The sequence below is a fragment of the Podarcis liolepis genome (assembly GCF_965112155.1).
Source record: "Podarcis liolepis genome assembly, chromosome: 16".
Lineage (NCBI taxonomy): Eukaryota > Metazoa > Chordata > Lepidosauria > Squamata > Lacertidae > Podarcis > Podarcis liolepis.
The window spans coordinates 44,701,474-44,729,130 of NC_139567.1; the positions used below are offsets into that span (position 1 = coordinate 44,701,474).

At 53.4% G+C, this 27,657-nt stretch overlaps 5 long non-coding RNA genes across 6 annotated transcripts in view; 3 read left to right on the forward strand and 2 right to left on the reverse strand.

Moving 5' to 3' along the window:
• Nucleotides 1-4,067: 4,067 nt before the first annotated feature.
• LOC310695600 lies at nt 4,068-10,171 on the forward strand. 2 transcript variants are annotated; one of them, XR_014520171.1, is made up of 3 exons: nt 4,068-4,184; nt 5,671-5,863; nt 7,778-10,171. It is a non-coding gene; the product is annotated as an uncharacterized lncRNA (long non-coding RNA). The 2 variants fall into 2 exon arrangements; XR_014520172.1 differs by having other exon boundaries at nt 4,068-4,168.
• Nucleotides 10,172-10,305: 134 nt separating this feature from the next.
• Nucleotides 10,306-14,933, reverse strand: LOC310695604. The gene is made up of 2 exons (XR_014520176.1): nt 14,432-14,933; nt 10,306-10,618 (listed from the first exon to the last, which is right to left on the reverse strand). It is a non-coding gene; the product is annotated as an uncharacterized lncRNA (long non-coding RNA).
• A 121-nt stretch (nt 14,934-15,054) lies between these two features.
• Nucleotides 15,055-17,255, forward strand: LOC310695608. Its single transcript, XR_014520180.1, has 2 exons — nt 15,055-15,116; nt 16,578-17,255. It is a non-coding gene; the product is annotated as an uncharacterized lncRNA (long non-coding RNA).
• The window catches only part of LOC310695602, a 31,718-nt gene continuing 19,937 nt past the window's right edge, over nt 15,877-27,657 (reverse strand). Inside the window, exons 2-3 of the long non-coding RNA XR_014520174.1 lie at nt 25,411-25,530; nt 15,877-16,450 (exon numbers count right to left, since the gene is read on the reverse strand). This is a non-coding gene — a long non-coding RNA (uncharacterized lncRNA). The remainder of the gene's footprint in view (nt 16,451-25,410; nt 25,531-27,657) is intronic.
• On the forward strand, nt 23,350-26,300 carry LOC310695605. The gene is made up of 2 exons (XR_014520177.1): nt 23,350-25,062; nt 25,681-26,300. It is a non-coding gene; the product is annotated as an uncharacterized lncRNA (long non-coding RNA).

Genomic DNA, 27,657 nt, shown 5'->3' on the forward strand with positions numbered 1-27,657 from the left:
CGGCAGCACTTAATCTGATCAGGCCATTGGTCCATCTAGTTCAGTATTGCCTTCTCTGGCTGGCAGTGGCTTTCTGGGGCCTTCAGCAAAGAACCCTCACCTGCTTCTGGAGTCCTTGCATGTGCAAAAGAATGGGCTATGCTCTGCTGAACTATGGACGGCACCCATGATTTTTTCTCCTGTAATAAATCTATTCGTTTCTATGGTGCTGCAGGATTCTTCATTCATAAAAACTGCTGGACTACGACTCCCACCCACCTCATTACTGCTCATGCTGTCTGGGGCTGATGGGAGTTGGAGTCCTGCAACGTCGGGGTCCCTGGTACAGACAAAACAGAGCATGGTCAACCAATGGTCTGACTCAGTGCCGTTGGTTGTTTTGGCCAAAACAAACACAGCTACCCTTTGGAAAAGGATCAGAGCCAGCCATTCCTCTCACTGTTTCAAGGAGGAGTGGGACCCAGTTCTGATATGGGAAAGGTGTTTCCCACCCTAGTACAAAACGCGAGGGGACCAGCCCTAAAACTGTTTGGAAGTGGGGAGTTTTCCAGGGGAGACTGGAGATCAGCACCATGGAGAGCAACTCGCAGCAAGGATCCCTTTTGGTGCCGGGAGGGAGGCTCCGTTTGGGCCCCAAGGACAGGAGATGGGGAGAGAATGTGGGGTAGGGAATCTCAACCAAGTGGGTCCCGGAACCACAAGAAACTGGAGTCCAGTTTGAAGAACCAACTCTGCCAGTTCTGCCTAAGATCCGCAATATTGGAGTGGCACCAGCCTCCCTCTCTGCACTTCCCCCACACCTTCTCAAGGCCCACATCATATGACGAGCCTGTTGGATCGGCCCAATGGCCCCTCTACCCCAAAGAACCTAGGAATCGAGATAGACTGCCTCTGGACCTGGAGGTTCCATCAAAGCATCCGAAGAGCCTATCTGCTAGATCAGGCCAATGGCCCATCTCGACCAGCACCCTGTTCTCACAGTGGCCAGCCAGGTGACTCTTTTGGGAAGCCCAATTTAAGAGCCCTCTTCCCTCCTGATTTCCAGCAACTGGTATTCAGAAGCATAATTGCCTCCAGTTGGGGTGGCAGAGCACAGCCACCATGGCTAGGACCCATCAATAGCCCTCTCCTCCTCCAGGAATTTGTCCAATCCTCTTTTAAAGGCATCTTGGTTGGTGGCCCTCCTCCTGTGGCAGGGAGTTCCATAGTTTAACAAAGTGCTGCCCACCGACCGTCATCTCCAACCATTATGACATTTTAAATACCTGTCAGCTGCACTGGCTTGCATCCACCCACCTGTTCAATCTCTGGACCACCCCACTCCTCTGTTGCACTGGTCCAAGGGCCAGCAGTAGGGAGTCCCCATTTGATTGACAGACAAATGATGAGACATATATTTAAGTACCGGTACATGGCGGGGCTGCTCAAGGTCACAGATAGCCCACCCATAATCTAGTTTTACAGGTGAGAAGCACAGAGGTTAAAGAGGTAAGCAATTATACCACAAGGCCCACCATGTCAAGGTTGTATGGTGTGTGTTTTTTTAAAGGAGCAGCATTTAAAACCACCAGGGTCCCATTTTACAGCCAGGGCAAACTGAGGCCCAGATATAGCTATAGATCTACTGTCTATACCTTCTTCGCTAAGCTTTCTTCGTTTCAGAAGCCTGGTTTACCAGGGGAGGGCGTGGAGATCTGTTTGTGCTGCTGTTAAAGAACCGTGAGCCAGAAACCCTTTTGCAGGATCTGCTGCAGAGACCTACCAAGAGTGGATCCCGACATGTCTTTGCCCTGGCACAGCTGAAAGGAGACAGGCGCCCCCCACAAAAGCCCGCCCCCCTCGGGTGAAGAGGCACTGTAGTTGCTGTCAGACTTCAGTAGCCATGACTGTAGACTGTTACTGTTCCTGTCGTAGCACTTAGCAGTAAGCAGTCTAGAGCCAAGGTGCCGACGCACTGACCTGGCAGGGAGGGTGGGGGGGCAGGAGGTTGAATCTTCTCACCGGGGTCTCTTCCGCATGCGGTTCCCCTTGCTTTAACCCGGAGGGGGGGAAGGCCACTGCAAAGGAAAGTGCAAAAAGCCTCCTGCCTGCTGGTGTGGCTGCCTCTGTGCTTCCTTGAGAGGCCATTAAAATCAGGATTCTAGATCTCATGATCACAGCGTGAGCTGAGGACTCAGTTTCAGAGTCTGGGGGAAGGAAGTTCCTGGATTTCAGGGCTCACCAGCGAGTTACAGGGCAAATAATGTTTTGACAGAAATGATGCGGGGAAACTCCAGGCCGTCCTGGAAGAGGCTGGGGTTAGGAGGGGGGTGATATAGACCTGCCTTCTGCTGAAGAACCAACAGGCAGACCCTCCCCAAATAGCCCATAGAATAGTAGAGTTGGAAGAGACCCTGAGGATATCTAGGGATATGCAGTTGCAGGCAAGGGGTCTGGGCTCCAGATCAATGCCCTTGACTCCTGGGTAGACTGCCTCTAAGGAGAGAGGCTCCACGGAGCGAACATGGCTAAAATCTTCTCCATAAGTTTCCCCCAACTGCTCCCCTCCTTACTTTCACCCTCTATGGCAGGCTAAGGGGGTGGGGTGAACTACAACTCCCATCAACCTTAGCCTCTGGCCATGCTTGCTGCTGACGGGAACTGTAGTTTCAGCGGCACCTGAAGAGCCAGAGGTCCCCTACATCTGCTTCAGGTCCTAAGAGGAGCCTGGCTGCTGGATCAGGCCAAAGCAGGACTCATTCAGTCCAGCATCCTTTGTCTCAGCTGCCCCCTGGGAAGCCTGCAAGCAGGGTCTCAGTACATCGGCAGTGTGGCTTAGTGGTTAGCCTGGGAGAAATTAGGGCTTGACTCCCCCCTTGGCCCTGAAGCTGACTGAGTGATTTGGGCCAGTCACTGCTTCTCAGCCTAGCCTACCTCACAGGGCTGTTGTGGGGATTAAACAAGGGTGGGGAGAACCAAGGACGCCATGCAGAAAAAGATGGACATAAATTCCTGCATTGCAGGGGGTTGGACTAGATGACCCCTGGGGTCCATTTCCAGCTCTAGAATTCTATGAAAAGCAATCAGTAAATAAAATAAAACAACACACACACACACACACACACACACCCTCATTCCTTCCCTCTCTCCTTCCTATGGATCCAGGAGGCCTTTCGCACACAGCCTGGCTGGCCATGATTCTGTTGAGGGTGGGAGCTGTCCATCCAAGAGGGCACCAGGTTGGGAAAGGCTGAGCCAGGGAAACAGGGGTGTGTGTTCAAGGGACAGTGGAAATAAATGGAACAGAAGAGCCTGCAGGATCAGGCCAAGAGCCCACCTAGTCCAGCGTCCTGTTCCCACAGCGGCCGACAAGATGCCCATTGTGGGAAACAGACCCCCAGCTGTTGTTCCCCATCCTCTGGTATTCAAAGGTAGACTGTCCCAGGGCATGGAGGTTCTGCTATCACAATAGACCTTTGTAAGAAGAGCCCTGCTGGATCAGGTCAAAGGGGGCCCGTCTAGTCCAGCATCCAGTGGCTGAACAGATGCTCATTATGGGATGCTCGCAAGCAGGATTCATGCACAAGAGCTCGAACTCTCCCCTCCTGCGATTTCCAGCAACTGGGATTCAGAAGCATCGCTGCCTCCGACTGCGGGGGCAGAGCGAGCCGTGAATGAATCTGTTGCTCATTCTTAAAAATGAATAACTAAACCCCACAAAAGCGCAGGGCGTTAGAGAAGGCGGGTGTCTCGAACTCTTCGCTTCCGGGTGTGTGTGGGGGGGGGGGGAGAGCCGGGGGGGTATCAAAGGAAGGGAGAGGTCCCTCTCCTTCTTCCACCCCCAGATCTTCCTCTTATATTCAACACCCACCCCATCAACAGCCCCCCGTTGAGGAGATTCTCTCTTCCTGCTTTCTCGTTGGGCATCTCGGAGTGGAAAGGGAAGGAAAGAAAGAGATTTTTTGGGAGGTGGGGGTCTGGTCTGACGGATGCTTATGCCTAGGGAGTTGGGGGTGGGGGAGAAAGGCAGGTCGCTGCCGCCCTGCGCCAAGCCAGCCCTCCCCTTCAGCCAAGCGGACACGGGGGGGGGGGGGAGGTAGAGAAGCGGCTGGCTGGCTGGCGCTCCCCCCCGCCCATCGCTTCCGGCGGCGCAGCAGCCCCTTCCAGCCAGTTCTTGTTCCGGCTCAAGGTGAATGGAGCGGCAGGTAGGCTGGTGGGGGCGGAAAAGAGAGGGAGGGGGGAGAGAGAGCTGCAGCAACGTCTCTCCCGCCCCCCCCCCGCAGGAAAAAGAGAGGAGCGAACGCCAAGCAGACGCAATGCAACAGGTGGCGGATCCGCAGGAGGAAGAAATTGGGGGGGGGGGGAGTCAGAGGCATCATCTAACCAGCTCCAAGCTCAATTACGTGGAGGGGGGGGGCGATAGGGATGAGCCAGCCTTCTCTGCGCGCCCCGCATCCAGGCGCTCCTCATCCGTCCCCCCCCATTCAATGCCAGCAGCTTCCCCTTAGCTGGGCTTTTTGCGGGAGAGGGGAAGTTGGCAAGGCACAAGGTGGGGGGGGGGCAACGCCCGAAACTCTGCCGTGTCCCCCTCGCCGCCCGCTTATTATAATGGCCAATGCCTCTCTGCTCCCATTCACGTAGGAGGGGGGGTCTCTGTTCCCTCTGTGCCCCCCCACCCACTGAAAAGAGACGCCCCCGACACATCCCTGGTGGGGAAAGTCGGTCCCGATTCAAGACCTACTTACTCTCCTTTGATGAGGGTGGGGGGGAGGTAGGCAGTCGCTGCCCGGACAAGTGCCACGTGTTTGGCACGGGAACCAATCGACTCCGGGCGAGTCACGCTGCGGGACCCCCGCGCACCTCCCCCCACAAACCGCCTGGGACGGGACTCTGTTGGAGGCGAATCTCCGCCTCGGAGCAGAGAGAGAATAAGTGGGGACCTCCTGACACCCCCCCCACTCTTGAAAGCGGCGATTAGCCAGCCTTGCAATGGGGAGAGAGGGGCAGAGCTGGATTGGTAGGGGGCAGCCCATTCTCCGCTTACCTGTGCCTCGACGGGGCGTCCTTCCCGTCCATCCGCCCGCCGGCCCTTCTCCCCTCCATCCCTCCGCGCCGGAGCCCCCTTTTTCTCTCCCGGCTTTGGGGGGAGAAGCGCCGGGCTCCGTCGGCGGTGCAGGCTCCGGAGCGGTGTCTGCAGCCGTCGGGCTTTTTATAGAGTCCGGCTCGTAGTAACGGGGACCTCGCGGCTCATTCATAGAAAAGAATCAACCTACACAATGACGTGAGCACGACGTCAGCGGGAAATTTAGGGAACGGGCAGAGGCAGCTATTTATATCACGGGGAGGGGGGGGGGAGAGAGAGAAAGGGAGAGAAAGAGGGGCGGGGGAGAGAAACTAGCCAGCCAGAGAGGGGGGATTTATTGGGGGGGGCGACTCTAAGTGGGTCTCCTTAGCATCAGTTTGCTACATGACACTCCTGATGCCCATTGAAACGACGGGGGGGGGGGGGAGAGAAAGCGAGAGCTTTATAGACCTCTGAAACTGCCCGATTCCCCGGTCTTGGCACACACACACACACACACACACACACACACACACACACACACACACACACTCCAGGGGGGCATCCACCCCCCCGGCATGTGCCAAGATGTACCCGAGTGGCAAAAAACTCACGAAGTCTTAACTCAGATCTAGGAACACAGGAAGCTGGCGGAGGCTGAGTCACCAACTGGTCTATTAAACTCCATATCGTCAACACGGACTGGCGGTGTCTCCCCGGGGGTCTCCAGAAAGCGGAGGTCTTACCGCCAGCTAAGCAGAGATTGGATCTGGGAAAGGAGGTGCCGGGACAGTAAGCTGCAGCCCACCCCCTAAAAATAAGGTAAGTTTTTGATCTTCATGACTCTAAATAAAGGGCTGGTTTATTGCAAACCGCCTCATATACTGAGTCCAATCAGTCGGCTCAGTATTGCCAACACAGACTGGCAGCAATCAGTCAACCGATCGTTTTATTTTTAGGCCGCCTTTCCAAAGTTAAAGCTATGCTCAAGGTGGTCGACAACATATAAAAATCACATAATTATGAACATAACAAAAGTAGTCTGTGAACAATGAATAAAACATCAGAAAGCACGTAGCCAAATTGAACAACTTCCACATAAATCATAAGAAGATGGAAAATAAAGATACAAAAAGTACCAGGAACAACAACACACACACCCCAAAACCCCCTAAACAACCCACCCCCCAGCCCAAGAGTCTGTTCGGCATTCTCAGCTTTTGCAGCTGGAGTCAGTCCGAGGGCTGCCCTCCCAGGCCTGGTAGGAAAAGGCTTGCAAGGCAGAGAGCAGGTCTCCCGGGACTCGCAGCCAAGAGCAGCAGCTCTTCAGGGTTCGGGGCGGGGGGGGGGGACTCTCCCCTGACCCTGCCTGGAGATGCCACTGGGAGCTGAATGTGGACCCTTCTGCATGCCAAGCAGGTGTTCTGCACCCCTAAACTACAGCCCCTCCATATGTCAACACAGGAAGTTGTGCTGTGCTCAGCCTGACTACTAGTCCATCTAGCTCAGCACTGCCAGCACTGATCGGCAGCAGCTCTCCAGCGTTTCAGACTGAAGTATTTCTGCAGACCTACCGGGGGATATTGGGGTTTGCAGTGCATGGTGAAGCTGTGGAACTCCCTCCCACAGGATGTGGAGGAGATGGCTTTAAAACAAATTCATGGGGGAAGCGAGGGCTGTGGAGGGCTCCTCCTAGCCAGGCTGGCTCTGCTCCTCCATGGTCTAAGGCAGGCACCCCCAACCTGCGGCCCGCCAGATGTTTTGGCCTACAACTCCCATGATCCCTAGCTAACAGGACTAATGGTCAGGGGTGATGGGAATTGTAGTTCAAAACATCTGGAGGGCCAAAGGTTGGGGATGCCTGGTCTAAGGCAGCAGCGCTTCTGAATCCCAGTGGCTGAAACCCACAGGAGGGGAGACTCTTGGGCTTGAGTCTTGCTTGTGGGTTTCCCTTGGTGGCATCTGGCTGGCCCCTGAGCCGTGGAGAGGGGCATGGGGGCACTGGTGGGGCAGGAGAAGAAATGCCCTGCCACACGAAGGGCACAGGCATTTCGGGCAAAAGATTCCCGTGCTGCAGGAGGTTGGACTAGATGGCTCTTGTGGGCCCTCCCAACTCTACCAGTCTATGATTCCAGCCTCCCCCAATTTCCTCCGCTCAGGATCACACAGCTAAACAGCACTGGGGGCATGGAGACTCCAGGAAGCCGCCCAGGAAGCCTGCTGCAGCAACCCAGCCAGGTGGGCGGGGTATAACTAATAAAATTATTATTATTATAAGCAGCCCTATACCAAGTCGGGACGCGGGTGGCGCTGTGGGTTAAACCACAGAGCCTAGGACTTGCAGATCAGAAGGTTGGCGGTTCAAATCCCCACGACGGGGTGAGCTCCCGTTGCTCAGTCCCTGCTCCTGCCAATCTAGCAGTTCGAAAGTACCTCAAAGTGCAACTAGATAAATAGGTACCGCTCCAGCGGGAAGGTGAACGGCGTTTCCGTGCACTGCTCTGGTTCGCCAGAAGCGGCTTCGTCATCCTGGCCACATGACCCGGAAGCTGTACACCGGCTCCCTCGGCCAATAAAGCGAGATGAGCGCCGCAACCCCGGAGTCGGCCACGACTGGATCTAATGCTCAGGGGTCCCTTTACCTTTACCTTTATACCAAGTCAGCCCATTGGTCCCTCTCACTCACTGCCTGCACGAACTGGCAGCAACTCTTCAGGGTTCTAACCCTACCTGCAGATGCCATTGGGGATTGAACCAGGACCTTCTGCATGCAAAGCAACTGCTCTCCCACTGAGCTCCAGTCCACAGATGTGATGCAATGGATCATCTAGGTAAGCTTTCTCTATATTATGTCTGGGGCTGATGGGAGTTGTGGTTCAAAACCTCTGGAAGCCAGTCGGTTGGCCAAGGCTGATTTTGGTCCACCTCAGTCTGTTTCCAGGCCAAGAAACCGCCTGAGTCATCCGAGTCGGTGATCAAGACTCCCAGCCCTTCTGTGGGTTCTGGATAGCTCCTCCAAGATGGGAGCTGGAGGGGTCATGTTTGGGTGTGGCTCTGCTCCTACCTGCCGGGGGTTCCAGAAAGTGGTGCTGGGCCTGGCCTTGCTGCTGCTGCTCAGCCCCAAGGACCTGTTGCTATGGTCCTCTGCAGGATGCCACCCTCTCCTACATGCGCATGAGACCTTGTGGAGTGCCTGTCCAGTGTTTGCGGCTGAGCCATCAGCATTTCCTGCACTCCCACACCTCAAGGATCAGATCCGCCATCTGGAGGCACCCCTACATGAGAGGTGGGAAACCGCCTCTGATGTCGGTTCGGAAACCTCAGCTGGTGCAGAATTTGGCAGCCAGGTTGCCCACCAGGGCGAAGCGGTTTGAGCATATGACGCCATTGCTGGCCTGGCTGCACTGGCTGCTGGTCAGTTACCCATTCAAAGTGCTGGTTTTGACCTACAAAGCCTTAAAGGGTTCAGGACGGCAATACCTCAAGGGCCACCTCTCTTCCATAGGAAACGACCTGGACCATGAGATCATCTTCTGAGGCCCTTCTCCATGTGCCTCTGTCACAAGAGGTCCAGAGGGTGGCAACACAAGAACGGGGCCTTTTCTGCGGTGGCTCCCCCTCTGTGGAATGCTAACCCCCCCCCTTTGGCTGATTAAACTGTCTATGAACTTTTAAACGGGTGGGTATTGTTTCTGTTTGTTGCTATTGTATGTATTTTTGTGTTTTTATATTGTAAGCCACCTCAGATGAAGAGCGGTATAGAAATTTAATAAAACAAAAATAAAGATCTGGCCTCCAGATGTTGTGGGAGTTTGAGAGGAACTGGAGGCAGCCACAGGTCCTGCGACCCCTGTCCTTCATCACTGGAGACAAGAGCAGCCTCTGTGGCACCCAGGAGCATTTGTCAGATAGGACAGCGTGGTGTAGTGGTTAGAATGTCAGAATAGTACCTGGGAGAGACCGGAGTTCAGATCCCCTGGGTGTGGCCTTGGGGAAGCAGGCACGGCTTCTCAGCCAAACCAACCTTGCAGGGTTGCTGTGGGATTAAATGGGGAGAACCATGTACACCATTGTGAGCTCCCGTCAGGGGTGGAAATGTAGGATATAAATGCAATCAATCAATCCATCCATCCATCCATCCAAGATGAGGCCAGTGCAGCTGTTGCGGCCCTTTTGGGACAGCGATAGCCTGACCACAGTCATCCAGGCTACTGCAATGCATGTCATGTGGGGCTGTCCTTGAAGACTGCCTGGAAACTGTCATGAGTTCAAAACACAGCTGCTGGACTTCCAGCTGGGAATGGACTGAGTGGGAAGGTGGGAGGCTGTGCTCAAATCTGCACTGGATTCTTGCCCGTGGCAATAATAATAATAATAATAATAATAATAAATTTTATTTATACCCTGCCCTCCCCAGCCAAGACCGAGCTCAGGGTGGCTAACACCAGGTATAAAAACAATTGATTAAAATACAACTTAAAAACAAGGTTAAAATACAACATTAAAATGCAGCCTCATTTCAGTAGAAACTCAAATCAAAAACTTTTGGGGGATGAAAACGTCAAATCTTCACCAAGGCCAACTATCCAGACTGGTCCTACGTTGGCCAGAAAAAAGCCAGGGAAGTCCCCAAATAGGAGTTCCATCACAGAAGGGGAAAGGAAAAAGGAAAGAACCGGAGGGGATCAAGTTGATTCCAAGCCAAAGGCCAGGCAGAACAACTCTGTCTTACAGGCCCTGTGGAAAGAGGTCAGATCCTGCAGGGCCCTGGTCTCATGAGACAGAGCATTCCACCAGACCGGAGCCAGTGTTGAAAAGGCCCTGGCTCTGGTTGAGGCTAATCTGACTTCCTTAGGGCCTGGGACCACTAGGCTGTTGCTATTTATGGACCTTGAGGCTCTCCGTGGGGCAGACCGGGAGAGGCGGTCCCATAGGTACGAGGGTCCTAGGCCGTGAAGGGCTAGAGGTTGGTGCTATTAAGCCCCCACACAGCTTGGGGTCAGTGTACCAGAATGGAGATCTGCCACTCCCAGCTCAACCCAGGTCTTGTGGAAGTGCTGTGCTGCTGCCCCAGTTGCCATGGGTGTGTGAGAGGCAGAGCGAGGGGTACCTGGAGAGAAGGTGTTTTGGGTGACGGTGCTGCCTGGTTTATGGGCTCTCAGCCTGGGTGCCTGCAATGTCACTATCCGGCCACCAGGCGATGAATTCTGAAACTCCTTTAGAACAATGCATTTACGCTGCTGAGTAGTAATCCTTGTACTGCGTTCATTCACTTACGTATTTATTTAAAACACAGCATGCTGGAAGGTTCCGGAAGCACTTTTTTTTTTACACAGAGTAAAACTCTGGAACTCCCTCCCTCAGGAGCCAGTGATGGTCAGAGGCAGAAATGCTGCTGAATGCCCATTTCTGGAAGCCACAGGTGGAGAAAAAGTTGGTGGGCTTGGTTTCCTACTTGCAAGTTTCCCACTAAAGGCCTCTGGTTGGCCACTGCGAGAAGAGGGTGGTGGACAAACAGGGCTCTTCTGAAGTCCCTCTGCCCATCTTTCCTTCAAAGGCCTGGAGGGCTAAAGGAGCCTGAAAGCAACAGCAAAACATGGTAAGGGTTTGTATTTTATTACAGACATAGTCCACCCATCCTGCCTCCCTGAGTGAGACTCAGTTTTACTATGCTGAGAAAGGGACTTAAACGTCCCTATCCTCACACAGTCCAAGGCCCTACCCCTGTCTCTCCCAACAACCCAGTTCATCTCTTCCAGAAGTGGAAGGTTCCCAGAGAGACAGGCCTTTAATCTGACCCAGAAAGCCTAGGTCCTTCTCCTGCCCATCCTAAAGTCATAGGATTGCAGAGTGGGACCATGAGGGCCATCTAGTCCAGCCCCTTGAAACACAGGACTCTTTGGCCCAACATGGGGTTCCAACCCACAGTCCTGAGATTAAGAGTCTCGTGCTCTACCATGTACCTCTGCATGGCAAGCATGCCTCTGAGAATGTGTCAAGTGCAGTTTCTGTGCCACGAGGAAAACGTGACTGGCTCCCACTTCAGAAGCGGGGTGTTTGGGGGCAGGAAACGTGGCTGGTAAGATGCTTTAACCCCCAAACCTCTTCTCCTCCCGTTCAACCCTGACGGAGCCTCTGAAGAATTGCCAGCTGCAAGGCATTTGCAAACATGGAAGCCGCTTGGTATAAACCAAAGAGAGCGCCATTCTCAGGGCTGGGGAACACCTGCTCCCCTAGATGTTGCTGGACGATGACATGGATGGGCAGCATCTCTGGCTTGCCAGATGTTTCTGGAGCCCCACCACCCCCCTGGCCAGCTGTTGGGAGTTGGAGTCTAACGAGATCTGGAGACCCCACTTGTGCTCCCCATCCTAAGACTACAACGCCCATCATCCCTGGCTATTGGCCATGCTGGCTGGCACTGACTGATGGGAGTCGGAGTCCATCAACAACATCTGGAGGGGGAGGCATGAACTCACCACCCCCTGTTATATATGGACCTTCTCTCCTCTTGTCTACCCCCGCCTCCCCTTCTCCTCTCCTCAGCTCTTCCTTTCCTGTCGGCCTCTGAAGTGGTTCTGTAAGACGCATTATGTGGGAGGCAGAGCCCATTATCTCTCAGATAAATGCAAGGCTCAGAGGCGGGAGAAGACAGTGATAGGCAGCAGGGAGGTGCCCTCCCCCCAGCCGCCTATTGAGAGAGGCAGAGAGGAACACTGGAATCTGCACCCAGGCATCTCTCTCTTGTCTCACGCTATATCTGAGCCTGCCTCTTCACAAAGACTTCTTTTGCAGGAGGAAATGCTTCCCATTTTAAAGATGGGGAAGTGGAGGCCGAGGCCGAGGGACAGACCCAAGGCCACAAAACGAGGCCGTGTCCATGGCGGGGGTATAGCTGAGTGGTAGAGCACCTGCCCGCATGCAGAAGGTACCAGGTTCAAACCCTGTCAGCATCTCCAGGTGAGACTAGGAAAGTCTAAAATCCTGATGAGCTGCTGCCAGTCAGTGCAACCAATATTGAATCAGATGGCAGCTCCCCAAACTGGATCTGTGCCCAGGAGTTTCTGACCTCCCACAAAAGCAAGCTCATAAAGTAGAACCGTCATATAGGCTTTTCGACGAAGAGCTAGAAATCCATAGAATCACAGAATTTTATTGTTGGAAGGGACCCAGAAGGGTTATCCAGTCCGACTCCCTGCAAAGCAGGAATCGTCAGACAGCAAGTTCAGGCCTACCTGGAAGCTGCGCGTAATTTATTTCATTTCTGCAAAATTCTGAAAGAGCCCACATGGAAATAAAATGTGAGAACATGAGGATTTCTGGGTGGTCTCTCCCCACACCCTGTGAGATGTTTGCCCTCTCCTGCAATTTCTTGTGGAACCTCCAGGTCCAGGAGCAGTCTATCTAAATTCCTAGGTTATATGCAATATTTGGCCACTATGAGGAGACTGGACTAGATGGGCCCCCTTTGGCCTAAACCAGTAGGCTCTTCGGACATTCCTATGGAACCTCCAGTTCCAGAGGCAGTCTATCGAGATTCCTAGTTTCTTAGGGGCAGTTGGCCCCTGTGAGAAGAGGGTGCCGGGCTAGAGCCCCCCCCCCAGGTCCTGATCCAGGTGCTGCAAGGCTCTGCTCGGAGGTTCCCGCTATTATTTCTTAGTGAGCCTAAGGGGGGGGGGGGAGCCTGCCTTGGGGCTTCTGGAATGGAAGGAGTCTGTGGGACATGCATTGTGTGATGGGAGGTGTCATGTGGGCTGGAGGTTCAGGTGTGGGACTCGGACCCGGGACAGCCAGGCTGAGGTCCCCACCAGGTGGCCTCGGACATTCCTAGCCCTGCTTAGAGATGCTGTCAGGGGGTCAACCTGGAACCTTCTGTGTGCAAAGCAGGTGCCTGAATTCCAGTCCTCGTGGCTTTGAATAAGGGGGTTATTTAAACAGGAACTTAGAAAGTCACATCTAGCTCAGTTCTGCACACACTGACTGGCAGAGGCCCTCCTGGCGTCTTCTGCACTCAGGTCCTGCTTGCGGGTTTCCTACGGGACGTTGGGCTTCCTCAGAAGGTAGCGGACTTCACTGCTTCCCTGGAGCAGAGATTGGATGGCCATCCCTCAGGGATGCTTTTACTGTGATTCCTGCATTGCAGGGGGTTGGACTAGATGACCTTTGGGGGACCTCCTTCCAACTCTGCAGTTCTAGGAATCTGCGATTCTACCAGCTGCTGCAAACTGCAGGAGGAGAGAGGGCTCCCACGCTCAAATCCTGCCATAGGCAACTGTTCAGCCCCTGAGAGATGGGGATGCTGGACTAGATGGGCTCCTTTGTTCTGACCCAGCAGCCAGGCTCTTGTTCTCACGTGTGTGTATGTCTGTGTGTCTGTGTGTGTTTGTGTAGTGGGAGTTCTCTTAATAAAATCGAACAGACCTCCCCTCATCACCTCCTACTTCCCTTCCAGCCACAGCGTGACCCTTGGGTAAACACAGTTGCTAAGGGGCGCCCCGCAAAACAGAGACTCGGTCTTTAATCTGGGATTAATCTATTCTCTTTTCTCCAAGATACACGTGCCAACTCAACAAGGTGAGCGCTTCCTGCCTCTGGCAAAAGCTGCATCAACCCACCCACTGAACCCCCCCGCCAGAAGATACCGGTTCAGCGGAATGGTTTGTATGGCACTGTTACCGGATTGGCTCCAAATGCAGCCAGGCGGCTGCTTTTCTCAATCTGGATCGAAGCCAGTTTGCATGCAGGGTGCGGGGGAAGGCATCGAAATGCAACGTTTCGGAAGAGCCGGCAGGGGAGGTACGGGATAGATGCGAGTCGTGCTTGAAGCCGTGTGCCCAAACCAGCGGCGGATGCGGAATAAACCCGAGTGCGCGCGCGTGTTTGTGTCTACACGGTCGAAGAGGACTCTCTCCTTTTGGGGTTTGACTTCGCTTAGCCACTGACAGGCTGGGACAGGATTCTGAGGACAGAGTAAAAGGGGTTACTGATATCTAGATGACACCCCCCCACACACACACCCAGCCTGATCCTAAGGAAGAGGCACTTTTGAGGAAGGGCGGGGGGGACAGAGTACTTAGAAGTAGATGAAGATGCCGTGGGGGGGGGTGCGTTACGTTGCTAGCCTCTCATTATGCCTCATTCTCCCCCCCCCCCTTTCTACTCTGCATGAAACACGCACAGCGGTTCTGAAAGGGGACTTTGGAGGGTGGCGGCAGATATTCCAGGAATCTTTTCTCTCTCCAGACACAACATCCTCTCCTTCCCCTCCCAGGGTGGGGCGCCCACCCACAGCCCCGGGCAAAGCGGCAGCAGGAAGAAAGGGGCCCGAGGTGGAGCACCAGCGTACCTCTCCCCCCACCCCACATAATCCTTAAATCGGAGAGCACACACCGTGGGGATAAGTCAGTGTGGGAGAAGGTGGATGGGCAGCAGGAAGAGGAACTGTCAGCGCCACCCGAGGGCCATCGCCGGCTGACTGACTGTGGGAGGGGGGTCATCACAAGCCAGCCCCCTCCTGAGAAAAACTGGCGCTTTCTTCTCCCCACACCCAGCTCCAAGGGAAGCGTTGAAAATGCGCCCTGGGCTCTTAAAGTCGTGCCAAGGTGCTAGTCCGTAGGGGGGCTAAAAGTGCTATTTTACTCCAGCTCTGTTAACCCAGAGCGTGGGATGAGGGGGGGGGCTTTGTCAGCGGGCTATGACCTCCGCTCCCCACAGATAACACCGAAAAGGACAAATCACAAATTCCTGCCGTCCCCCCCCCCCAGCGCCACAAGGGTTCACCTTCCCAATTCCAGCTTCATTCCCATACTGCAATCTGCAAAAAGAAGCACCCCACCCCCCATTCCCGGCGTATTTACTGCCTGGAAACCATATCCGAGCGCCGCCCCCCCCCCGGCAATTGCCTTCTCCCCCTCCCGATCTTGTTTGTGTTGGAAGCTGCTCGTCCTCCTCCCACCCCCCTCCCCTGACCTCACATTCTGCCCTGGAAAAGCATCATTGTGGTCTCCATGGCAACCAGGGATGAAGGCTGCTGCTGATGCAGGGAAGATGCCTGGGTCCCTCGCCTCGGGCCAAGGTGGGGAGGGCCCCCCGCTGAGCTGGTCCACCCCTCCTTGTCGGGCTTGGGGCTCCGAGTCCAAACCCGCCCCCCAGGTGAAGCCTCCAGCTCACCCCTCTCTCTGCCCATGCCCCGGAACTGCTGCAGCGCTAGGAAGAGAAAAGTCTGGAAGAAACGGGTGGATGGAGAGAGGGATGCGCGAGGCGTGGGGAGTGGGGAAAGGAAGCGTGGGGTGGGTGGGCGGGTGGGCGCAGAGATCAGGTTAGTCACCTCTTCCTCTTCCTCCCCCGCAGCAGCCCACACACCCAAGGACGCCCCCTCCTAACACTCTGCGCCAGCTTTGCAGGCGCTTCAACCCCTTACAGGTACTCCCATCGCGCTCTCGAGCTCTCAAAGAGGCTCATCTCTCTCGCCCGCAACTGTTGCCAGAGCTGAGCGTTGGGAGGTGTCCTCTGAGCATGTGCAAAACGCATTTTCCTTCCTCTACTCGTGAGGGACGCAGGAGTAGCCGGACTCCTCGCTTTCTCTCGGGGTGCGGGTGGGTGTAAAGAAAGAGTAAGTGTGTGTGTGTGTGTGTGTGTGTGTGTGTGTGTGAGAGAGAGAGAGAGAGAGAGAGAGAGAGAGAGGGAGAGATATCATGGAAAGCAAAGCCAGATGTTGCTGGACCACATCTTCGTATTATTATATCTTATTATTTACCAAATCACTCTCTCTCTCTCTCTCTCTCTCTCTCTCTCTCTCTCTCTTTTTTTTTTTTTTTACTTCTGGGGCTGATGAAGGGGTCCAATGACATCCAAAGAACCACATCCCTATTTTCATAGCTGCCTGACAGGCAGAAACCCAGCCGGGCAATCAACCTCTAAAGGGAACTGCAGAATCTTCCCTTTGATAATATCACAGGAACCAAACAATTTTGCGGATCACAGAGAAACCTCAGCACCCCTCGCGCCCAGGACTACCCCCTCCCTCCACCCTGTGCCAGACAGTGGGGGGGAACCCCTTCTCATTTCCACTCTATAGGAATCCCCAAGGTTCTAGTCCTCGTGGCTGCAGAGGAGCATTTGAGGGTCGGTGAGGATTGGCTAAACCAAACAGCTGCTGGTCGCAGGAGAAGCAGCCTCTCTCGGGCCCTTCCCACGCCCCTTTGAGGAGGCTCAGACCACCACCCCATTTTCTCGCTCTTTATGGTGGTCCTCGCCACCAGCTCTGCGAGGTCCATTTTACTTCCGATGAAGCGGATTGAAGCTCCTGAAGGTCTCGCGTCTGGAAATTCGGGGGGGGGGGGCTGATCCTGAGCGCAGTCCCTGCAGAGTTAGCACCCTTTTGCTCAGCTGGGCTTCCTTCTGGGTAAACTGTTGTTGGAAGAAGAAAGTTAAATTTATTCTAGGAAATGCGTATTTGGATAGGAAAATAGTTCCCAGTTCTGGGTGATTTGGCAATACAAGGAAGCCACGTTTGCCGCCTCTGTTCTCCCCGCAGGGATAGGGCCAAAAAGGCAAGAACTCCCCCCAAGAGAAAGGAGGGGGAGGCAGGAAGGGAGAGCTGCAACCCGAGAGTATCAGTCTTGCGTTACAGGAGAGGTCAGCCCGGAGATCAAAGGACAAGGAGACAGTTTAGGAATTTGGGAGTTCCCTTCTCGGTCTGCTTTAACCCTTTGCAAACCGCTGTACGCCAACACATGCAAGGCAAAGATTCCTAGGTTTGGACTCTGCACATCATACAGGGCCCAGCAGGGGATCGTTAACATGGGAGGGGGGGCATCGGTTGCCATTCACGAGATGTTGTTGGCCCCCAACTCCCAGCAGCCAGAGAGGATGATGGGAGTTGCAGTCCAGCAGCGTCTAGAGAAGACATGCGGGGGAATGTTTGGTCCAGCCAGTGGAAAACTTCCTGTTTCCTCCTGACTGGAGCATCCTTCCTTTGCATGTCGCCAGAGATGGGCGTGACCTTACCTGTCCAGGTAACAGAAGGACAAGGCATGCTGCCACTCTCTCTCTTTTTCACTTCCTCTGTCGCTGGACCAGCTTCTTAGCTAGAAATGCTCTGGGATCAAATCTCCCATATGGGGGAGATGCACATGTATATATTTGCAACTAAATCTGCCATCAGGGATCCAATTGTGAACTGATGTGAATAAACAACTTTTATTGACTTTAAGATTTTCATGTCTTTATTCTTTTAAGAGGGATTAAAGGGAACTTACCAGGAATATACAATTCAATATTGAATTGTATAAAACAGTGAGAGGCTTAACAAGCCTGCAACCAGCTATCTGCTGTGCATGCAAAAGGGGAATGTAAACTCTGCTAAGTAAAGGAACTTGCTAACGCACGTTAGGAAGGATATTAATAAACAATATATCCTCTCCTGCCTCCCTGAACATTCCATATATATATATATATATATATATATATATATATATATATAATAGCTCACCATCTTACTTTAAAAAGTGTGAGATGGGAAGTGCAATGGGCAAGGTCATGGAAAGGGAGACAGCATGGTGCAGTGGTTAGGGTGTCGGACCAAGGTTCAAATCCCCACTCAGACATGAAGCTCTCGCTGGGTGACCTTGGACCAGTCACAGTCTCTCGGCTTAACCTCCCTCGCAGGGTTGTTGTGAGGAAAAAATGGCCCACTGAAGATTTGATCGCTTCAAGCAAACTTATGCGCTGCTGGGATCTGAAAGCCCAGGTTGGATTTTAAAATTTTCTGGCGCATTTTTTTTATTGCTTGCCGTGTTTTGCTATGTTGAGTTTAGCACTTACATTTTTGGAAAGAGGGGTTATAGATCTGATTTGTTTCATAAAATGTATTATATGCCGCTTGACTGTAAAAACAACCTTCAAAGCACTTTACAAAAGCTATCAGTTAAAAAGCAATTAAGAACAACTATTTGAAACCTTCAAAAAACAGTTAAAATAATGTCTAGGTAAAAACCAGATTAACAGAATCACGGGACTGTAGAGTTAGAAGGGATCCCTAGAGTCATCTAGACCAACCCCCTGCGATACAGAAGTCTCAACTAAAACATCCATGCCTAAACCACCTCTCAACAGTTCATGTCTGGAGAAGCTCTGCCTAAACAAAATTGTTTTGAGCAGGTCCTGAGCTGTTAAGGGCTTGACTGAATGATCGGTTGGTCGCATTTATATTCCCCCCATCCCTCAAGGACTTGGGGCGAAGTACACAGTTATCCTCTCCACAACCCTGTGAGGTAGGGTCTGGTCCTAGCAGTCCATACCGGCTCCTTATAATTAAACACACATTAGTGATGCAAAATTAGGAGGTCAGGAACAGGAAGCCGCCCACGTGTCCTAGCCAAGGTTTTGGGTACACAGTAGGCGGAAAACCAACAGGTGCAGCTTGCTCCGATCAGCACAGCGTCCTCTGTTGGATATCTGCCTGTCATGCAGCTGGCCAAGGCGGAAGAGCTCCTGCTTCTGGCTTTGCAACGAGGCTGGGAGCTGCCAGCTGCCTGCCCCCGAGGTGAAGGGGGCCAGGGTTTGTGGGGCTCCGTGGCATTCGGGGCACGTCCTTCCCGACCCACCGGGCCAAGCTAACCCCCCAGATCCTGAACACCCCCCCCCTCGCCCCGGCTGCTACCTTCGTCACTCGCGGAGCAGCGTCAGCAAGCCTCGCGGCTGCTCCGGCAACGGGCGCGCTGGCAGGGCAGGGGCTGCCACCCGGTGGCCACAGGAAGGTACTGCAGGGCCAGCGCGGGCGTGACGCAAACACGCGGCAATTATCACGCCAGCAGCCCCAAGGCTGGCCGGGCACACTCAGCCCTCCAGAGGGATGGCCAAGAGGCCTTTTCCTTATCGGGGGTGCCAGCAGGATCTCTGCTGCACCCCCAGAGGATGGCCCTTTGGGAATGGGTGGGGTGGTTTTATTACGCAGGGGGGGGGATGGGGGGGGGTTACCCAGCCAACACATCAGAAGCGTTGGCCTCCTGATCTCGTGTGAATTTGACAACATCCATTTCCAGAGCAGAGGAGCTCTTTCCGCCGCACGGCGTCACATGCAAATACCACCACTGATTTCAATACATTCCCCTCCATTGGACAACCTGCCCTGGGCAAGGAGACCCCGTCACCAAAGAAATAGCCCAATAGATGGTTTCATTTAGTTCCAAAGGGTAATAAAAATTGTGGTCCAGGAATGGAGGGAAGGGGACCTGACTCATGGAACGAATGGAACTGGGACGCCCATGCACACCTAGGATATGGAGATATTTTCATTAACACGCGTGAAGTGTGCCCTTGAACCACGCATGATGGACAGGGGCATGCCTGGATCTCAAGGTTTCTGCCTGGCGCCACAGCTTTTTCCGTGACATACCGATGATGTTTTGATGCTGCTGTGTTAAATGTATCATGGGGAAATGTGGGAACTCTTGTGGGAATTTTTCGAGGATAGTAGGGGAGGATATATTGATTAAATACTATCCTTCCTCACTCACGCGAGTGAGCTAGTAGCAGAGCACATTCCCTTGCACATTGCAGGAAGCTAGTGGATGGATTCATGAGAATCGTTTGCTTTAAGCAATCCAGTCTGGCTTGTCCAGATTGGATTGTTCCTGGTAAATCCCCTTTAGTTCCCTCTTAAAAACAATAATGACACAACAGTCTTCTTTTAAAAGTAATGATAAGGTTTACTTGCATTCAGTTCACAGTATGAAGGCAGGCTTTAGCTCAGGGGTCAGCAACCTTTTTCAGCCGTGGGCCGGTCCACCGTCCCTCAGACCATGTGGGGGGCTGGACTATATTTGGGGGTGGGGAATGAACGAATTCCTATGCCCCACAAATAACCCAGAGGTGCATTTTAAATAAAAGCACACATTCTACTCATACGCTGATTCCCAGACCGTCCAGGGGCTGGATTTAGAAGGCAATTGGGCCAGATCTGGCCCCCGGGCCTTAGGTTGCCTACCCCTGCTTTAGCTTTTAGTTACAGTTACAGAGAAAAGTGTGGGTTCCTCCTCTGTGAGGAATGAGCCCATGTGCTGCTGGCTGAGAGCCCGCAGACAGCAAAAGGGAAAATGGAGAGGAAGGATCAAGAGAGAACAATGGCTGCGTGACTGGCCCTTTTGTAGGGTCTGCCAGCGTCACACCCATCTACCTGGTCACACGCAGGGGGAGGATGCTCCAGGTGTGACAGGAAGTCCTCCTGGCTGGAGCAACATTCCCCTGGGTGTACACTCTGGGCAAAAAGGAAATGTTGTATTTGACTGTTTCCGTGATATTATATCCCACAACTCTTAAGAGCCCGTATGCCCTTTGTTCTGGGCTTTTTCTTCCCTGTTTTTGCTTGGGAATTGGGAACCTTATTGCAACAATAAAATGATAATGGCTTCCTAGCTGCTGTTTTGCTTTGATTTGCCTGGATGAGGTCTCTTGCTTGAACCTGATCAGTTCTGAACCCGCAGGTCTCTAGACCCTGGCGAGGTTGGGAAACGGTTTAAGTACCGTACCCCAATATTTGTCCTTATCAGCCTTTCTGGGATCCTTTCCAACCTCACAATTCTAGGATTCTTTGCTTCATTGGAGGTTTTTAAACAGAAGTTGGGTGGCCACCTGTCAGGGATCCATTAGCTGCATTTCCTGTATTGCAGGGGTTGGGCTAGATGACCATTGGGGACCCTTCAAGCTCTACAGGTCTATGATTTTGTGTGCACACAAGGGAGCACCCCTTCTCTCCACCACCCGCTTTCTCGCAGCCCTTGTCCCTCCTGGCTGTTTCCCACCCATCATAAACGGCCCCTCTGCCAGACCTTGGCCAGAGCCTCCCTCTCCGGCTCCAGTTCTCCTTTGTCAGTCTCCTTTGCCCAGTGAGATGGGCCTCTCTCTCCCTGGAGAAACTGGAGGGTCTGGCATTGCGGCAGGGAACGTCCCGTCCCCCCTTCCTTCCTTCCTCCCTTCCTCCCAGACCCAAAGGAGACTTTACGGTTGGTTCCCCCACTTTCCTCAAATCCAGAGCCAGTTGCAAAAGGATTAAGTGACAATTATGGGGAGGGAGGAGAGCAGGATGAGGCCTGAAGGTGCGAATGGGCTGAGAGGAGGGACCCCTCAGATGAAGAGGCTGGGAGTGGGGGGCGAGGGCTCTCTGGGTTCTCGAGGAGGGGGGATAGGAAGGCTTCTTACCACACCCCACCCTCCGAAGCCCGGGTGGGGATGTTGCCAGGGAGCTTGGCCAACGGGCCCGAGAGAGAGAGGGAGAGAAACCAGGGCAGGGTAGCTGGGCCTTGCCCCCCCCCCATCTCCCCAGGAAGGGATTCCTTCGGCCCGGGTCCTCTGGCCTGGCACGGGGGAGCCAGGAGGAGGAGGATGAACAGTTCCCTGCGCCTCCAGCGTGGCGTCGCGCTGAGAGTGGTTTGGAGCGGGCAGCCAAGGCGCTGCTAATCGAAGCCAGGTGTGGGGGGCTTTTTTGAGGGGGGGGGAGGCTCGGAAATGGGGGCTTGTATCCTGTCCAAGTCAGGCCGGTCCTGGGCCCACCGCTGAGCATGCGCCAAAGCCGCAGCTGCTGCTGCTGGAGGAGGAGGGAGAGAGGCGCTGGCTCCCCGCATCTGGCCTGCCTGCGTCGCCTCCTCGCGCGGTGATTAATGGCGGGGAAGGGAGGGGCACCCAGACCCCCCCCCCCCCGCCGCGCCAATGAGTTCACCAGAGCCTCGCTCCAATGTGCGGAACTCGTTGAGGGGAAAGGCGCCCTCTCCGCGCGCGCGCACGCGCCACCCCGAAATGCGCCTCGCGCTGCCCGCGCGCAGCCAGCAAGGGGCCACGAAACCAGTTTCTCGCCCTTCCTCCCCGGTTCCCGCTTGGGCACGGCGTGGAGAGCCACCCGGAGAGCCCTGTAGAAGCAGGATCAGGCCAGAGGGGGCCCGTCCAGTCCAGCCTCCTGTCCTTGCCAAGTGCCCCCGAGAGAAAGTGCCTTTGGAGGTTCCAGAAGAACATAAGCAGAGCCTGGGGTGTGTGTGCTGGAATCGGGCAAAAAGTGGCTCCTCTACTCTTGTATCCTGCATCCAACCAGATGCCCCAAACGGGAAACCCACAAGCCAGACATGGAGGCAACAGCGCTCTCTCTCCCAGCTTGCAGTTTGGAGGTAGGCTGCCCCTGTGCCTGGAGGTTCTGTTGGTGAATGGCCTTCGCAAAGGGGGCCCATCGAGTCCAGCGGCCTGTCCTCACTGTGGCCAGCCAGGCGCCCCAAAGGGACCTGAGCAACTCTCAACTGTTTGTTCCCCATTGCCTGGTATACAGAGGTAGACTGCCTTTGGGCGGGGAGGTTCTGCTATCACAGCAGGCCTCCGATTGGAGGTTCTCTTTTACAATCCTGAAGGCCCCCGCCCTGAGTCCAAATTCCTGTTCTCTCAGTGGCCCAATTGGGGCAAGAAAGGACCTGAGTGTGCCAGCTCTCCCCGGCCCAGTTGGACTGGCATGCAGAGACATTCACTGCCTCCGCCAGGGCAGGGAGAACAGAGCCATAGCAGTTTCAAGCCACGGACAGCCTTACCTTCCACTGTGAATTTTCATAATTCTTTATAAGAGCGCTGGAGGAGCCTGGCTGCAGCTGGGTCAGGCCAGTGGGGCCCATTCAACCCACCTGAGGGATGTGGCCCTCCAGACCTCCCTTATCTGGCCCTTGGAAACCTCCCCAGGGTGGCGAGAGGGGTGTGTGTGTGTGTAGAAAGCAACCTATCCTGGGAAGGCAAAATTTGCATGTGTTGCCCCACCCACTTTTGCCTCTGGCCCCACCCACCACTGGCATGCGGCCCCCAGCTGCTGCCACAGAGGAGAATGTGGCCCTCAGCTGGAAAAGGTTAAAGCAGCACACCTTGACCTCAGATCTCAGAAAGGTTTCCCAACTGAGAACAGGATCTTGGCCTAGAGGGGCCATTGGCTTCGTCCAGCAGGGCTATCCATATGGATGTCTACTGTGATAGCAGAACCTCCATGGCCAGGAGCAGTCTACCTCTGAATCCCTGATGATGGGGAACAGCAATTAGATGGGTGGTGTTGTGCTCAGGGGCTGCTTGGGGGGCTTCCCAGTGGGGCATCAGGTTGGCTCCTGTGAGAACAGGATGCTAGACTAGTTGGGGCCCCCGCCCAGGCCTGATCCTGCAGGCTTTTCCATTCTTATGTTCCTGCAAAACACCACCTGTTGATCATTGCCGATCAGGCTGCTGATGAAAGCAGACTTGATGTTTTCCTGCCTAGCTGATTTCACAAACCTTACTTTGTGCTTGTTAGGAGTGGTGTGTGTGTGTGTGTGTGTGTGTGTGTGTGAGAGAGAGAGAGAGAGAGAGAGAGAGAGAGAGAGAGAGAGAGTGGGGGTCTTTGCCCCACACCTTGTGGCAATGTTCTCTCCCCCCTCCCCCTGCCCCTTTCCTCTCCAGGAGGGGGCAACCTCAGATGTCAGTCAACGCAAGGCCTCAGGGACTCAGCGGCTTGTCTTCAGGTTGCCTGGAGGTGGGGAGGGGGCTGCCTGTGTGATTTATACATAACAGACCAATAAATTACCTGGATGAGGCCTGGGGGACCCATTCCTCACACCAGCCGTGCAGAGTCTGATGCCAGAACCTCTCCAAAAAAAGAGAGAGAGAGAAAAGGAATTGTTTCCAACAATTAGCTGAAGATGAGGCAAAGAGGAGAGAGGAGAGTTAATTCTGGGGGGGTGGTAGGGGGTCTCAGTACCCCCCACCCAACCCCACACTCCTTCTTACTTAAGTTTGTGCCTTTTGGGGTCTCTGATGGTGCCCCTTTTGTAAGTTTGGTCAGGAAGGAAATGCAATACGAGGGGAGCCTTTCTTCGCAATGCACGGTATTTATTCATTTTGTTTTGAAATTCATTTATTTATAAGTTCAATGGGACACAGATACTTCTTTGTCTCACCATTTGCTCCTCAGAACAATCCTACAAGGTAGGTTAGAAGAGTAAGAATTGTTGGAAGGGGGTCCCCCAAGGGCCATCTAGTCTGACCCCCTGCGTTGCAAGAGTCACAGCCAAAGGATCCCTGGCAGGTGGCCACCCAGCCTCTGTTTAGAGACCTCCAGGAAGCAGAGCCCACCCACTTCCAAGCGAGTTTGTCCCACTGACTGTCAGAATGTTCTTCCCGATGTTGAGTCGGGCCAGGATGAGAGATGGCAACTGGCCCAAGGTCACCCCAGCGAGCCTCTTGGCTGAGCAGGGTCTTGAACCCAGGGCCTCCCAGGTTCTAGGCTGGCATTCTGACCGCTACACTGCCACTGCCTCTTTGCCTGGCATCTTGACTCAGAAGTATGAGTCAAGTTTTGTGTCTGTGACGCTGCCGCGCCAAGTCCCGGGCCGTTTTGTCCTGCTGGCTCAAGCGGCTGCTTCTTTGTTTTTGAAAATGTGGGAATGGAACCAGAGAACTTCTGGATGCAGGACCAGACTCCTTGCTTACCCAACCCAGTACTGTCGGCTCTGACCGGCAGCGGCTCTCCAAGCTCTCAGGGCAGAGATGTCTGCCTTTTGCAGCACCTGTTGCTCCTTGAGCCTTTATAACTGGAGACACCACTGGGGATTGGACCCGGGATCTTCTGTCTGCAAAGAGGGTCCATGCAAAGCAATGCAATGCAATGCAGGAACAGGGCCTTGTGTGTGGTGGCACCTCCTCCTTGCAATATTAGACATCTCTGTTGCCATTTTGCTGCCTCCTGAAGGTCTCCATCTGCACTGGAACAAATTTCAGACTGTTTTCATACGTGATCTTTTTTGGTAAAATGGTTTGTATCATTTTCTATATATGGAATCATTACGGAAGTGGTTTTAATTGGATCTAAACACTTGTTTTACATTTGTGCCTTTTTTCTGTTTTACAGTTGCATGCTTTATTGTTGTCGCCCATCCCTGGGACCTTGGGGGTAAAGGTGAGAAAGCGAATAAAAGTAAATTAAGAGCAGCTTCTCCACTGCTGAGATGTGGCTCCGTCCCCAACAGCATCTTCAGGTAGGGCTGCGAGCGTCCCCTGCCTTAAATCCTGGAGAGCCATTGCTGCCGATCACTGTAGGCAATACTGAGTTAGGTGGACCAGTGGTCTGATTCAGTATAAGGCAGCTTCCTCATAGAATCAAAGGAATGCAGAGTTGGAAGGGATACCCAAAGGTCATCTAGCCCAACCCGCCGCAATTGCAGGAATCTCAGCTAAAGCATCCAAGACTCTGCTTAAAAACCTCCAAGGAAGGACTTGGGAGGGAGTCCGTTCCACTGTCAAACAGCTCTTACTGCCAGAAAGTTCTTCCTATGTTTCTATTGAACTCAGTCCTTCATTAGGAACCATGAAGAGTGGAAGCCTACCTTATTCTGAAGGAAAGGAGTGTTGCCTAGTGGTAGGAGGTCTCAAGTTCAGTTCATGGCAGCATCCCCAAGTGGTGTGGGATGTAACATAAGCCGTCAAGTACAACGCTTCCTGTTTGCCTAGAGTGGACACAGATAGGGGGGGTGTTGATCCAGCCAGTTGAACTTCCTGTTCCACCTGGAGCATCCTCTCCCTTCATGTGACCAGGTAGGTGGGCGTGACTTCTTATTACTTTTAAAAGAAGCTTGTTTTGTCTTTATTCTTTTTAGGAGGGACATGAGAGGTCTTCCCAGGAACAGAACCCAATCTGAACAAAGCCATATTGGATTACTTAAGAGATTCAAACAAATCTACCAACTCGCTTCCTGCTGTATATTGGGGAATGCACTCTGCCGTTGACTCACAAGCGTGAGCTAGGAAGGATACTATTACATCAATATGTCCTCTCCTAGTATGTACAACATTCCCACAGGTAGGGCTGCGAATGTTCCCTGCCTGAATTTCTGGAGAGCCACTCAGGGGCAGTACTGAGTTACACGGACACAAGGACCTGATTCGTATAGACCAGCTATTCTGATTTAAACCCCTCCTTTATTTGGAATTGCGACTCGCTTCCTATGCTCCAGACGAAACCAGCCCTTCATTAAGAACCAGGAGGACTGGAATCTAACTACGGAAAGGGACGTTGCTCAGAGGCCTCAGTCTCAACCCCTGGACTCTCCCGAGTGCAGCTTTTCTGAAACTCTGGAGACTTGAACTCTGGAGAACGCAGCTTCCTCTGATCAGCCGCCCTGGTTCCCAGCCATGCATACAGAACCAACAGTGAGATCATCGGATGCCTTCAAAGCTGGGTTCTGCCTCCTGCCAAATAATGTTCCTCCTCTCTGCATATTTGGCAAACTCCTCGCTTTGCACCCATTGCTGAGCATGGGGGGGGGGAGTGGGGGGAGCATCCCATAATCTCTGGTTCGGAAAAGGACTTTGCCAATGTAACGGAAAAATCCCGTGTGCGTGGTTGCACTGCCACCCAGCTCGTCGGACTAAGTCCGCGGGTCCTAGCGGAGGAAATAAGTTCAGCCGGACACAGGAGCAAACTGCGGAGACCCAAAGTTTATTGCGCAACAGGTTCAAGATGGGATTGAACCCCGAGCATGGGGCGACATAAACTTTTAAAAGTTCCCTCCAAGTCCCAGAATACAGTGCAACAAAACGTCATGAATACATTAAAAGAAGGCTGGGTTTTCCAGGTTACATCATGAATACATTACAGGAAGGTGGGATTACATGGATTAGCATTTCAGGAAGGGAGGGGGGAAATATGCAGAGTAAGAGATATGCACAGATAAACACAGATAAGCGTTTCCTGAGTACAGGTGATGGGAGACAATGGCGGAGATATGCATCGTCTGCCACCTGGCATCGCCCGGAGGAAGGGTATGGCAGAACGATCCGACAGGATTAAGGTCTTCCTGAGTACGTGACCTGTCGCTCAGGGGATCATGGAGGTAGGGGCAGCATCATGGAGTCCATAGGGAGCCGAGTTGAATGACACCAAGAGGAAAGAAATCGGAGTTACGGTTGATTTTATATCAATTTTTAAAGGTTTCCTATGCTGTCTGACCTATTCCGTATCGGTGATTGAAAGTGGAAACAAAATGGATACATTGTAGCAAGAATGGATACATTTTGACAGCTTTACGAGGCCCTTGGTTTCGGATCCATTGTTCTCTCCGTGGGGGGCCGTCAGCAGCTTGTCAGTAGGCTCAACGAGGCGTGCAAGGGCTCCGTGAGCTAGCTCGTGCAGGATAAATGCATGGCTGTGATTGGCTAAGGCGCAGCCATAGGAATTAGCGGAGAAGCTGGAACGCCAGGTCTACCCGTTCTAAAAATGGAGCGCGAATAGCCATAGGAAGAGATAGGAGGATATGTTCATATATTTGAGCTTATTTCGCTCCAGAAAGAGAGAAGGAAAAGGGGTGATGGGAGACGTGTGGTGCTTGTGTAACGGTGAGGGGGCTGAGGGTGGGTGCATTGTGGGCACCCTCGAGGTCATCGCCTCGGTTGTCGCTAGCAAGAAGGGAGGAAAGGAGCCCCCCCCCCTTCGTTCCGTATCAGTCCCCCATTCGGAGATAGATTTGCAATAAAGTTCTGAAGGAACTTGCAAATCCTTTCTCCGCACCCTAGAGTTCAGTGATCTCATACTCTCCTTCTCCAATGTGTCTCATTCGTACATACTCTGGGAAGGT